At 43.9% G+C, this 12,411-nt stretch overlaps 1 long non-coding RNA gene across 1 annotated transcript in view; it reads left to right on the top strand.

The window, feature by feature from the left end:
- Positions 1 to 11,889: 11,889 nt before the first annotated feature.
- LOC133384244 (uncharacterized) overlaps positions 11,890 to 12,411 on the top strand; it is a 129,530-nt gene continuing 129,008 nt past the window's right edge. Inside the window, exon 1 of the long non-coding RNA XR_009762466.1 lies at positions 11,890 to 11,965. This is a non-coding gene — a long non-coding RNA (uncharacterized LOC133384244). The remainder of the gene's footprint in view (positions 11,966 to 12,411) is intronic.

The following is a 12,411-nucleotide window of genomic DNA, read 5'->3' as shown; positions in this document are numbered from 1 at the left end:
CCACAACAACAACAAAAAAATTCTTCTTCCTCTGGCGTAGTAAAAGACCATTTATGTAACTCTCAATTGTTGGATCACATCTTTTTTTTAAAACAAAAAAAATGAGGCAAAAACTAATCCCCAACATCACTGATGATCAGTTCCCAAGTAAAATCTCCTTATCTTTTCTCTAGCGGTCTTCATGTATAACTTCTTTACAGGAGGCATGTTAGAATGTTGGACAAAGAAGCAGAAGACCTGAGTGCAATTATTGGAATTGCAATAGATTTCCTGTAACATAGGGGCATAACCTGAAACTGATCTATGCAACCAGGCAGTGCTTTTTTAGGTAAACATGAGAAGCTGGTACTCATATCTTGATAAAAGTGTGATGGTTGCCAGCACAAATGACTGCCACGGGCAGTAAAAAAAAAAGAGAGAGATGCCAGTACTGCATACTAGTCAGTACTGTCACATCCTGCAATCAAGGAAATGTACATGGTGCAAATTCCTAGGACTGTAATACTGCAGGAGGTGAGCACATGTTTGTATAATCCTTTATATATACGGCTCATCCATTCTGGAGTTTAATGTTTCTCTTTTTCTGTGGGTGTGGCATCCACGCAATCCCCCACACTACACTAAATTTGGATTTTCCTGATCTGCAAATAATCCAATAAGGGAAGAAAATCCAATATAAAATTGCACATTACATGTGAACGTGCAGAAATGCATTCTGTGGACACTTTTATTTTTTTAAAGTGTTGCTAGTTCCATTTTGTTTCAATCAGCCCAAAGAAAAGGATGCAGCTTGCCCTTTTCCACTGGTTGTTGCTGAAGGCTTATTTGCAGTATTTTTTTATTTTATTTTAAAAACAGCTCTTTTGTGCAGAAGTGCTCTTGCACAAAACTGCTGTATTAAAAATCGAAACTGCCCTTGTAGGTGTTGGAAGCAGGATAGAAAAAGGGGAGTGTGGATGGAATCTGCCTGCCACCTATCCGCCTCATGTCTGCCCCAGAGCTTGGAAAAGTTACTTTTTTGAACTACAACTCCCATCATCCCCAGCCAGCGACGCTGTAACTCAAAAAAGTAACTTTTCCAAGCTCTGGTCTGCCCACCCCTGCACCATGGAGAAGGAGGAGATAAGAAAGGATACCCCAGGGCGGAATGATACAGCAGAGACCCTGAGGTTGGAATTAAGTGGTTTTTTCATCCATCCCAGCCTGCAGCCTGTCGCTTACACCATGGAGTGGGCACCTCCTCTTCCTCCTCTGTGGTCTCGCCTTGTTGAGGAGACTGTTGTCACGGCCCTATTGTTCTACTCTGGGGGGGTGTTCCTCTCCTGCCTTCTCCTTCTCTGTGATGTGAGGTGGGTGGGCACAAGGCAGATTGGGGGCAGGTGAATTCCCCCCCAAAGGGAAGGGAAAGAAGTGGCAGCCTTTTATGCCAACCACACCTAATCTTTACCTGGCTTGGAGTCACACACTTTCAAAAATTATTTTTGACTGCTCTTTTGTTCAAATCTGGTATATCAGCAAGCATTCACTTCTATTTAAAAATAAACCAGAATTTGTTTTAAAAGGCATACTGCACAAGTAACACATACCCATAATGGACCTCAGGATTTCTGGCATATTTTTAAAAATATTTTTTCCTCTTTTGTATAAATCTGGTATATTGGAAAACTTATATTTCAAAACTAAGATTACAAAATTAAAGGTGTGTGGATATATAAACATACCCACATGGAACTCAGGTTTCCAAACATATGGTGGGTGGGGAACTACTAACTGTGGGAAGAGGACAACACCACACAACATGAGTATATCCCTTCAAGCACCAAGTTTAATACCATAGGTTTCAGAGGTATAAAAACTTGAAAGCACTGTAATGAACATCAAATGCTAGCCCTTGCCAAGCACAAGACAAGTCAGTTCGAAATTTCAAAAGGACATGGACACATCTGGTGGTGAAAAAGTTAAAGGATTTATTGAGCAAGCTGTTTACATTAAGCAAGCAGTAAAACACTAAAACAGAGCTAACAGCTAGCAAGTCTTTCTCTCCCCCCCCATACATGTGCTCTTACATTTGCCCTGCAAGCTGGAAGCCTTTGGAACAGCTGCGGTATGGATTCTTGCTGGAAACTTTGCTTGAAGTCTTCTTCATGTCAATTTGAGGCTTAATCTTGTTGGTATCTGGAGGCTTCTTCAGCACCCTTGAGGCTTAATCTCCCTGATCTAGGGGTCCTGTATTTATCCCTCAAAGATCCCCTGGCAGGGGGCACCTCATATCTATGAGATCATTATCTTCCCATCACCTAGATTGCTGGTTTCCTCCTCAGGTGATTTTTGCTGATCTCTTCTGACCCTGCACATGGTACAGCTTCTGATACAATTTGGCCTTGGACATACAGCTGTGATGTTTATTCCCAGGTGTTGCTCATACACTCCCTTAAAGGAGCTAATGGGCACAACTGCTTTGTTTAGACTATCAAGTGCTTTGTTTACATAAGCAAAGTGAGAACGTTCATAAGCCAATTAGCTCACTGTCCCTTCAAAGCTTGAGAAAGCTATACATAAGCCCACCTGGCAAACAGGAGTGTGAGACAAGCTGGATTGTTTTGATTAACTGAAACACCTTTCCCAAAGTGCTATTTTTGAACACAGAGTGAAACATCAGCGAGCCTGTTTTTGAGTTCTCCAGATTCCAATACATTACAATTACAATGTGCAAAGCAATCAGCATCCCAATACATCAGGGGTATGAGGCATGCATAATGGGACAGAGGCTATGCACATGCCATTACTAAGCCTCCTCGTACATCAGGATTCTTCCATTAATTGACAATACACTGCACCCTCTGGCATGTGCCATGGCTATTTCGTCCCCATGCTTTCATACACATATAGCATCTTGACATACAAAAAGCAGCTTATCACTAACAGAGTTACAACAGCAATTAGAAATACATTTCAATTAGCATGCAATAGTAGGAGTTACAAGCATTTCTTTACACTATTGCTTCCTCTTTCCTTTATTACATCCATACAATTACCCTGGGTTCCCCAAAATACAATCCACCAAAACATTATACAGCTAGAATTCTTGCATCTCTTCCTGCTTGAGATAACTGTAGCATTGCAGACATCACGAGAGTGGTGTCCTTGGCACAGTCTCTGGCAGGGAACACCCAAAGGGAACCCAGACAGGCATCAGGACTTGCATCCAGATCCAATTCATTCTAATTGTACCTCACATAAAAGCATAAAGGAACAGAGTTATAGTTTGCATTGCCTAACTTTTGCAATATAAGCAGCACAAATGGAGAACCATCTGATTTATATATTCAAATCACTCTCTTCTCTTCAGTTTTCCAATATCCAAACACAATGGAACTGTGTCATTGGCCACCATCACCTAATAGGTAGCCCCTGACCCTTTGCTAAGGATCTCATCTGTTTGGTTGGGCTGATTTGGGTAGATGATCCAGACCTTTTGTCCTGCGACCAGGTCTTGGACAGTGGACCCAAAGCCTTTCTCCCCTCTGCTGGTTGGGGGTCCTGGGCCAGTTATCTCATGGGGCACAGGCACGCTTACCTTTTCACAGGGTAGCTATGCCACCCCCTGGCCAACATGCAGCACAACACTGTCTGAACCAGTGGTATGTAACAGGACCTTCACTTCCTCTTGGAAAGCAGCCTCCACCACCTCTCCTAACACCTGTATTCCTTTAAGGGTTAGGCCAGACCTTGGTGCCAATTGCCTGTAGATTCCACGGGGCCTTGTGATCTCTATGCCCAAGGGTGCTGGGTCTCGCACTCCGGGAGGTATCACCACCCCTTCTGGCATGGTGAGATCAGCTCCTGCACTCTCAGTTGTTGCCTGGAGGGAGAGCACTTCACATGGTTGACTCTGCCACACCTGCAGATGTTCAACCTGGTGTAGGTGCTGTGAACCCAAGCATCTGCTGCAAGGGTGTCAGATCCCTGCTTCTATCAAGTCCCTTCTCAGTCTGCTCCATAACAATTCCCCATACACATTGAGCCCTCTAACATGTCACTTGGCAAATGAACTGTAGAATCTGGGCTAGATGGGGAATATGCTGTTGCCAGAAGCCCATCAGGCCCATCAAGCACTGGGCAATTACACTGAGTACATTCTCAGGCACATGCCTCACAGGTCCTTCCCAGACCACCACTTGGAGCTGCGCCTGCTGTGCAAGCCCCTTTAACAAATCCATTCCCATAATACCTTTTGGGACCTGTGCAATTCTGATAGCGGCCCAAATGAGGGACAATTGCCCTAATGTCACACACAAGTACACTTGGATAGTGCACTCCACTCCATCTTCATATGCATTGATGTGTACTGTAGGCCCCTTATGTTTGTTGGGACTAGGGTTGCCAGGCTCAGGGCCTGAGATTGGTCCTGTATCTTTAGGAGAAGAGAAAGTCATCCAAGTGCAGGTGTTCTTTTAACACTGTAATGGGAAAAACAACAAGGTGGAATTCTTCCTTCCCCTGCACAATTTTTAAAGATACAGAAGATCTCTTGGTTGCCAGGCCCGGCCTCCAAGACAGCCTTTCCCAACCAGCGTGCCTCCAGATGTTGTTGGACCACAACTCCCATCAGCCTCAGCATTGCCAATGGTCAGGAAGATGGGAGTTGTGGTCCAACAACATCTGGAGGCACACTGGTTGGGAAAGGCTGCTCCAAGAGGTCTTCTGTATTTTTAAAAGTTGTGCAGGGGGAAGGGAGAATTCTACCTTGTGGTCTTTCCCATTACAGAGTTGCAAGAACACCTGCACTTGGCTGACTTTCTCTTCTGTATGGTTCTGCACTGTTCTTTTTTGAGGACTGTGATGCCCTTCCCTGGCTCTCCCTGTCAGGTTCCTACCTGCTCGTGGTTACTGCCTGTCTCTAGGCACCACCAGGGACTCCACCAGTCCGGACTGTCCTTTATTTTATTTTTTCTCTCCCCGCTCTAGCACAGATCTCAACAGATCCCCCTGCTAGGCAAAAACCAGTCACGTCCTAATACTAGTATTCCCAGAGACTCTGAATACTGGTATTGTTATTCTCTTCACCGCTGCCACCATTTGTTACAGTTCCCCTTCAGCCTTGGTCATTACCTTACCCTCCCTTCTGGTCTGTGAAACCCCAGCCAAGGATCAGGCCTTTGGTAAACCAAATTAAGTATTTATTAAAGATAACAAAGCTAACAAGATTAACAAGATTTCTTCTTAAGGCACATAAGCATATGGTTTTACTCAATACTAGTCCAAACTCCACCCCCCTCCTTCTCCACTCTCTCCTGGCAAACAGCTCTCTCAAACCCCACCAAACAACCCACTCTTTCTCTTCTCTCCCCCAGATTCCACTCTCACTCTTCCTTTTATACGTTCAGCCATTTTAAACACTCAGCCAATCATCTAGCATTCTACTGCCCATTCACTCCCCCTCCTCTTTCACTCCACTTACCATGTATCTTCTAAACAACCAACACTTACCATATATACATTAATATAGGAACATCACATTTCCCCCCCCCTTAAACAACGGCAGAGTATTATTCCTGTTCCAGGATTTATACGTCGCGTTAACAATATAAACAAGTCTCTATGGGGAAAATGTCTTTCTTTGTCCCTCCGTCTGGTCACGTCACTGCAGTCCCGGCCACTTGCCTGGAAAGTCCATCGACCAGTACATTGTCCTTGCCTTTTATGAACTGGAAGTCCACTTGATAGTCCTGTAGGGCCCAGGACCACCTCTGCAGCATAGTGTTATAGTTTTTCATAGTCTGCAACCATAACAAGGCCCGATGATCCGTAGTCACTGTGAATCTTCGTCCCCACACGTATGGGCGCAACTTGTTCAGTCCCCACACGACCGCTAGGCAGTCCTTCTGGACCGACAAATAGTTTTTCTCCCTCGGCGTCAGCTTGCGACTCAGGTACGCCACTGGATGTCTGGTGCCTTCTCTCTCCTGTAGCAAGACGACTCCCAGCGCCAGGTCCGACGCATCTGTAGCCACGATGAATGGTTTCTCATAGTCTGGTGCTATTAATATGGGTCCTTGGCACAAGGCTTGCTTCAGTAGATCAAAAGCCTTCTGACATTCATCCGTCCATACCACACGCTCAGAACACTTCTTCTTTGTTAATTCATGCAAGGGGGTTGCTATTTCCCCAAAATTTCTCACAAACTTCCTATAAAATCCAGCCACACCCAGAAATGCCCTTACTTGTTTTTTGGTTAAGGGGATCAGCCACGCTTGTATTGCCTCCACCTTGCTCCATAAGGGGGTGATTTTCCCACTCCCCACCTTATGTCCTAAATAGATTACTTCCTTTAGTCCAAACTGGCATTTCTTAGCTTTTATTGTGAGGCCTGCTTTTCTTAAGGCCTCCAATACTGTTGTCAGGTGTTGGACATGCTCAGGCACCGACTTGCTAAAAATGGCCATGTCATCGATATAGGCCACTGCAAAATCTGACATGCCTCGCAACACAGTATTGATTAGCCTCTGAAATGAACTTGATGAGTTCCTTAGTCCCATGGGTAAGGTCACAAACTCATATAACCCATCTGGTGTACTGAAGGCAGTTTTGGCTCTGGATTGCTCATCTAGTTCCATTTGCCAAAATCCTTTACAGAGATCTAGTGTAGAGATAATGGTTGCTGCCCCCAATAACTCTAACATTGCGCCTACCCTAGGCATAGGATACGCATCTGGGACCGTAATTTTATTGATTAGCCGATAATCAATGCAAAACCTTGTCGTTCCATCTTTTTTCGGAACCAGGACAATACTTGAGGCCCAGGGACTGATGGATTCCCTGATCACTCCTAATTCCAGCATATCTTCCACCTCCTTTTTGATCTCATTCAAAACTTTCCCATTCACACGGTATGGAACGGATCTGATTGGGGCATGATCTCCAGTATCAATGGAATGTATAACTATACTGGTTCGGCCAGGTTTGTTGCTAAAGAGATTCCTATAGGTTTTCAAAACTCTCAGAATCTCTTCTTTTACTTCCTCCTTCACCTCCTCTGACCATTCCACTTGATCTACCCCTCCTGTGTCTTTGCTTTCCTGTACCAAATCTGGAAGTTCAGGCCCACTTCCCTCAGGGAATAAGGTAACTTGCAACACCTGTACATCCCTGGTATGGTAAGGCTTCAACATATTTACATGAACCACTTTGCTTTTGTTTAATTGGTCTGTGGTGATTACATATGTCACTGCGTCAAGCCTTTCTCTGATGGTATATGGTCCTTCCCAGTTAGCCTGTAATTTGTCATGTTTCCTGGGTATGAACGCCATAACCATATCTCCCACATTATACACACGTTCCCTGGCTGTTCTGTCATACCAGTAACTTTGCTTCTGCTGAGCTTGACTGAGATTCTCTTTCACCACTTCCATCATTGATGTTAATTTATTGCAGAATTCCAATACAAAATCTACTACAGATGTTTTGTACTCTCCCAGGGTTCCTTCCCATGAATTTTTTAATAGTTCCAAAGGTCCCCTCACTTTTCTAGTGAACATGAGTTCAAAGGGTGAGAAGCCTGTTGACTCTTGAGGGACTTCTCTGTATGCAAATAAGAAGCATCCCAACCGTTCATCCCAGTCTTGTGGGTAATCTTGAACATAGCTTCTGATCATGCCCTTCAAAACGCCATTGAATCTCTCTGTTAACCCATTAGTGGCGGGATGGTAAGTAGTGGTCTTTTGATGTTTTAGACCACAACATTTCCACATACATTGCATCACTTCTCCCATGAATACACTGCCTTGATCTGTCAGCACTTCATGAGGGAAACCCAGCCTCATAAAGATTTTTAATAAAGCCTCTGCCACTACAGGGGCTTCTACAGATCTTAGTGCTTCTGCGTCTGGGTACCTGGTGGCAAAATCCACCACCACCAATAGATATTTCTTGCCATGCCTTGTGGGTTTGGAAAAAGGGCCCACCAAATCTATTCCCACTCTATAAAAGGGTTGTCCAATTATAGGAAGGGGCTTTAAGGGTGCCTTAGTCTTTACTCCACTTTTTCCCACCTTTTGGCATATTCCACAAGATAGACAATGTTGTTTTACATCTTTGGAGATGTTTGGCCAATAATAGTGTGCCGCCAATCTCCTCTTGGTCTTTTTTATTCCCAGATGTCCTGCACATGGGACATCGTGGGCTACCTCTAGCAATCTGGTTCTGTATTTGCTAGGTACTATCAATTGCTTCACTGGTTCACATTCATCCTTTCTCTCAGCAGGCATCCACAGTCTATATAAAATCCCATTCTCACACACAACTTGATTCCTCAGTTTGTCAGTGAAAAGAATCTGTTGGGTCAGAGCTTGTTCCTTTATCTGCTTCAAACTTATATCTTTATGCAGCTCTTCCCTGAATTGCTCTGCTTCTGTCTTATCAGAGACCACTTGATACAGTTTGTCTCCTTCAGCAGGCCTGCTAGTGGTTGCTATGGTGATCTGAGGCTGGTTAACAGATTCCACCCTGTTTGTTTCAGCCCCTCTTAATATGGCTTCTTTTTCTCTGCCAATTTGCTGTCTGGTCACTACATATATCTTTCCTTGGGCTCCCATTACATCTCTTCCCAGTATTACTGGTTCTTGTTGCTGGGCATTAATGCCTACTTTATATCAGCCCTCTCAGCCTCTCCAAGTCATTTCCACCAGGGCCACAGGCAAACTTTCTGGTTGACCCCTCACTCCTTGGATAGTCACAGTTTCCTGAGGTAATATTACCTCAGATTTTATTAAATCTGGCCTCAGTAATGTCTGAGCGGCACCAGTATCAAGCAATGCCCAATAATTTGCCCCTTGTACACTCACTTCCTCTCTCAGACTTGAATCAAGGTCTGTTACTTTTGTCCAGTTTATCTGGCAGAACTGAACCTTTTTCGCTGTTTCTAAAGCCTTGGGCTCTGTTTTCACTGCCCTTGTCTGAGCAGGATTACTAATGGGGTTGGCAACCTCACATTGAAAACGTAGGTGCCCCGGTCTACCACATTTGTAGCATAATTTCTCCTCACTTTTAGGGTACACAGATCCACTCTGGGGTGTCCTGTGCCCTTCAGATTTTACTGGAGGACTCACTCTCTGTGGTACCACATCCCTTCTGCCAGCATTATATGGTCTGGGTTTAAAATCTCTTGATGTTTTCCCCACCCAGCCAGTTCTGTTGGAGGCAAAGTGATCTGCCATCTCTGCGGCCTCCTGCACCGATGTAGGGGAACGGTCTTTGACCAGGAGCCTTATTTCTGGTGGTAACTGATGGTATAATTGATCCAATATCATGAGGTTTTTCACCTCCTCCACAGACTGAGCTTTTGCACTTGTCAGCCATTTCCCAAATATGTCCATCAGTTTTGCCCCCAGCTCCACGAAAGACCTCCCTGTCTGTATCTGGCAGTTTCTGAAAAGCTTTCTAAAATAATCAGGCCCCAGTCTGAATCTTTTAAACACTGCTTCTTTGAATTCAGCATAGGTGATGGGCCTGTCTGAGGGGAAATATTGGTATACCTCAGCCAATTCCCCTTTGATCAGGTTTGATAAATACTGCATGTATTTATCTTCAGGTAGCCCCCACAACTGAGCTGCCTTTTCAAAGGTTGTGAGATAAATTTGAGGATCTTGACCAGGCTCATAGACAGCAAAGTCCTTTGGAGTAATTTTTATTTTTGCTCCATCTCTGTCCTTTCTTGTTTCATCAGAATGAAACTTCTCTCTTTCAAATTTTAACTTTTCTACTTGTAATTCGGCATCCGCTGCTCGTTGCTTCTCCCTCTCCTCAAACCCCAATCTCATTCTCTCAATTTCCAACTCCCTCTGTTTTTCCTTCTCTGCACCTTCCATCCTCAATCTCTCAGCTTCCAACTCCCTCTGCTTGTCTTTTTCCTCAGCCTCCCATCTTAACTTCTCTCTCAAGTACTCTATATAAGCGGGATTGCTTAAATATCCTTCTGGGGTCTCTTCCCTGACAGGTTGTTTTTGCTGGGCAGTTGCAAATCCTATAAGTGCTACCCTCAATTCATCTACCCCTTTACCCTCGTGAGGTAAATTGAATGTTATGCACTTCTCCACCAGCTCCTCTCTTTTCATTTTTATGTATTCAGCCATGGTGTTTGAGTTCACTCACTCTTTGCCACACACTCTTTGCCAGTCACTCTCACAAGAAATCTTGTTTTGTTATTTCTGTTTGCCACACCACTGTTCTGGATTCTCTAGTATTCGTATCTGGATTCTCTGTTGTTCGTATTCCACCACTGCCACCACCTGTGACGCCCTTCCCTGGCTCTCTCTGTCAGGTTCCTACCTGCTCGTGGTTACTGCCTGTCTCTAGGCACCACCAGGGACTCCACCAGTCTGGACTGTCCTTTATTTTATTTTTTCTCTCCCCGCTCTAGCACAGATCTCAACAGATCCCCCTGCTAGGCAACCACCAGTCACGTCCTAATACTAGTATTCCCAGAGACTCTGAATACTGGTATTGTTATTCTCTTCACTGCTGCCACCATTTGTTACAGTTCCCCTTCAGCCTTGGTCATTACCTTACCCTTCCTTCTGGTCTGTGAAACCCCAGCCAAGGATCAGGCCTTTGGTAAACCAAATTAAGTATTTATTAAAGATAACAAAGCTAACAAGATTAACAAGATTTCTTCTTAAGGCACATAAGCATATGGTTTTACTCAATACTAGTCCAAACTCCACCCCCCTCCTTCTCCACTCTCTCCTGGCAAACAACTCTCTCAAACCCCACCAAACAACCCACTCTTTCTCTTCTCTCCCCCAGATTCCACTCTCACTCTTCCTTTTATACGTTCAGCCATTTTAAACACTCAGCCAATCATCTAGCATTCTACTGCCCATTCACTCCCCCTCCTCTTTCACTCCACTTACCATGTATCTTCTAAACAACCAACACTTACCATATATACATTAATATAGGAACATCACAAGGACATAACAAAATGTCACGTTTACAGTCATTAGCACTGTTCATGGCTGTTCTAACCACCTTTGCAGGATATCCTCTGTCGTAGAAACGTTGTGCTAGAGATTGGGATTCCTGAAGCATGCATCCTTCCGTTCAATCCGATTACTAAGAGACTCCAAACATACATTTACTCCAATTGGCATTTGGTCCAGGATCTGCCAGGCCTGACAACACGGCCTATGGTAGCATTTAAAAGAACAAGAAATCTTAAGGACTGGTTGATCCACACAGAGCATGCAAGGAATGGTGTTAACAAGCGTCAACCAACTATTTTTCACACATCTAATCCAACATGACACCATCCATGTGGCCACTGTTCATACTGCAGATTTACTCAAAAGAAAAAATTCTTTGCCAATCCCAACACTGGAAAGCACATTATATCCAAGATTTCTTGACCTGTAACTCTGCAGGAGTCATTTACCTCATTTCCTGCCCCTGCAATCGGATTTATGTTGGGAAGACATCGAGACCATTAAAACTTAGAATTGGGGAACATCTGTGCAATTTAAGACATCAAAGAATGGGTGCTCCGTTGGTTAGACATTTTGTTGAAAAACAACACAAGGCAAACGATATAACATTTTGGGCCATTGAAAGAGTTGTGGGTAATAACAGACTACTCAGCAGGAGGGAGTTAGTTTGGATCATCTCTTTGAAAAGTCTGGTACCTTTAGGGTTAAATAAGGAGTTGGATTTCTCTGAGTTTAAATAATATCAAAACCAAGGATCTTTATGAAACTTGACTGACTCTCTGTAACCATTGTGCTGGCCAGTCAGTCACTGTAAGTATCAGCTGGACCAGTATAATCTGCAAGCACAGTGATTGTACAGCTGAGCTGATTTATACAAACCCTATGGATACTATCAGCATTTGAGTTCAGTTTGTGTTTCATGTGGGCCTGTTCAGAGAATGTGCATTGCCTGCCAGAGTAAAAAGAAAAACAGATCTTCACAGGTCAGTACAGGGCCATTCCCTTCTGTTTTCCTGGGGAGGTGTTGAGACTGTTATGTTGAAGCTATCTTGCCATAGCTAGCACAAGATTCAGTCCCTTTTGAGTCACACAGTACAGTCTTTTAAGGTGTCGGTATTATGTCAAAGTTTAAGGATATAATATAATGACAACATTTTAAATTTTTTATCATGTCTTCTGAATGTTTGTAAAATGAGTCATATGGAGTGTGGTCTCTAAAATATCATGTTTAAGACCACAGTGTTGTCTCCACTATATTGATTTGAGTCTGTTTTAATGTTTGTAGCTCCTGAAGAAAGACAAGTTCCGAAACGCGTCGAGCTCACAATAAATTTCATCCAGCACCAGAGCTTGTCTCTCTTTCCTGCCCTTTGTTCAGTGCTGTTCCCTTTTGTTTCTGCCTTCTGCTAATCTGCTCATTAGCCTTCCC

This window comes from Rhineura floridana, chromosome 4 (assembly GCF_030035675.1).
Source record: "Rhineura floridana isolate rRhiFlo1 chromosome 4, rRhiFlo1.hap2, whole genome shotgun sequence".
NCBI classification, from domain to species: Eukaryota; Metazoa; Chordata; class Lepidosauria; order Squamata; family Rhineuridae; genus Rhineura; species Rhineura floridana.
Note: the sequence above shows the minus strand (reverse complement) of the source record. Positions and strands in the feature narration are given on the sequence as shown.